This window comes from Bison bison, unplaced genomic scaffold, assembly GCF_000754665.1.
Source record: "Bison bison bison isolate TAMUID 2011002044 unplaced genomic scaffold, Bison_UMD1.0 scf7180017610120, whole genome shotgun sequence".
NCBI classification, from domain to species: domain Eukaryota; kingdom Metazoa; phylum Chordata; class Mammalia; order Artiodactyla; family Bovidae; genus Bison; species Bison bison.
In genome coordinates, this window is record NW_011439366.1 from 1 (window position 1) to 2,047 (window position 2,047).

Below are 2,047 nucleotides of genomic sequence, written 5' to 3' on the forward strand. Positions count from 1 at the left end.
GTCCTTGAAATTATACATCTAAGTTTTCTAAACATGTGCTTGAAGTTGTGGGGACAAAGAGGGAAAGAGGAAATGCTTAGAGAAATATCTACCTAAAGACATTTCCCTACTTTGGGAATTTGAGTGACATTGTGTGTGTGTGCTCAGTCACTCAGTTGTGTCTCTTTTTGACCCATGTAGCCCACCAGGTTCCTCAGTCCATGGAATTTTCCAGGCAAGAATACTAGAGTGGGTTGGCACTTCCTTCTCCAGGAGATCTTCCTGACCCAGGGATCAAACCCTTGTCTCTTGAATCTCCTGCATTGACCAGCAGATTCTTTATCACTGTGCCACCTGGGAAGTCCCATGAGTGACATTACCCCGAAGTTAAAAATTGTGACTCAGTGTTACTCAAATATTAGTAAATACATATCCTGATAAAATATGCTTCCAGGTGTTCAAGCTAATTGCCTTTTTTGGGACTGGCTTTTTCAGAGCACTCGTGATATTTTTAGCTGTGTTCCCTATTTGCATAACAGAATGAACAAGAGGCTACTGCTTTAATAATCAACCAATTCTCAACAATTAGCCACTTGTTTCATCATCAAATGTTGATCTCTGGTTCCTTTATTGCACATTATATATAAGAAGGGAGTTTCCACAGAAGAAGGACATGATCAGATTTAGAAAGACAATGCTGATTGTAGTATAAAAGTTAATCAGGATTGAGGTAGAATGTAATAATAAGAAAGACTAGAGGACAGTGACTTTCTTATCTCTAGGAGAAAAACTAGATACTGAACTAGGGCAATCATAATAGAATAAGGAGGAGAGTTGGCATTCGAGAGACATTTATAAACATCAATTTTTTTCCTGCAAGATTTTTTTTTGAAACATACATTCAACTTTATTTCATTAGAAAAATTTACTTAAGCCACATGATGGCCAAAATGTCCATGTCCCAAGCAGGCACTGTCATTCCCCTGCCCACTTCAGACCAATAACCACACACAGACTTGCTAAGTTGGAGGAAGAACTTTAAAAAATGTAAAAATGAGAACAGGACACAGAAGACTCCACCTTTCCCCTTCCTACAGCCAACCCTAACACCTCTTAACTGTTATCTGCACACAGAGGAGCTCTCATGAGAGAAAAGCTGAATACCAACTAAACTGACCATAAGACACCCAAGTCCAAAGGAATTCTTGGCAGATGCTTAGAAAGTAGGGTTGAAAATAACACTATCTCCCAACAGCTAAAGTTGCAGCACAAGTACTCATCTAAGAGAAGACAAAGCCAGGCTGCTCAGGACATCTAAGCAGACGCAGTCTGGGGAAGAGAGTGAGATCCCGCCATTCCACAGCCACAGGCGACCCACTCAAATCTGTGATAAAACAGGCCTTTTTCAGAATAAGGAGTATCCAATGAAGAGGCCCTTTGAGGGCCTTGTAACAGTTAGTTCTCTGATAACACTGACATTGAGAATGCCTGCCCAGAAACTGGTAGAGCTGGAGGTATTTTGGACACTGTTCTAAGGTTGTAGCTGGTGGAGGGAGGTCTTATCACACCACTCTGGATAGATGGTCTGGAACGCCCTTGGGGGCTCTTTGTTGGGAAGCTGACCTCTGGTAGTCCAGTAGCTCCCAGGAGATGGGCTCTCCAGTAAGCCCTCCAGGGACTTCATTAGACTAATGAGTTTAATGAAGATGGAGAACAAGGTCAGCTAAGAGATAGATGTTCAACCTATGCTTCATGGTGGCACCAAGGATCCCTCTCCTTAATAGAGCAGTAGAGTTGCCTTCTGCTTCTGGAGGGCTCTGGATCCTCCAAGAGGAAGGGCCAGGAGTGGCCTATTTGCTCTAATAATGGGTCGCATGGAATCAGAAGGAAAATCAGTTAATGAAATGTCAACCCAGACACCTCTCCCTAGATAAAAGTGCAGCTCTCAGCGAAAACTCATTTTATTTTTAAAATACATTGCATGTAAAAAGCAAAGGAGAAAAGGAAAGATATACCCATTTGAAAGCAGAGTTCCAAAGAATAGCAAGGAGAAATAAGAAAGCCTTTC

The 2,047-nt window shown here is 41.8% G+C and overlaps 1 pseudogene; it reads right to left on the reverse strand.

The window, feature by feature from the left end:
- Positions 1-1,541: 1,541 nt before the first annotated feature.
- On the reverse strand, positions 1,542-1,733 carry LOC105002804 (annotated as a pseudogene).
- Positions 1,734-2,047: the final 314 nt, after the last annotated feature.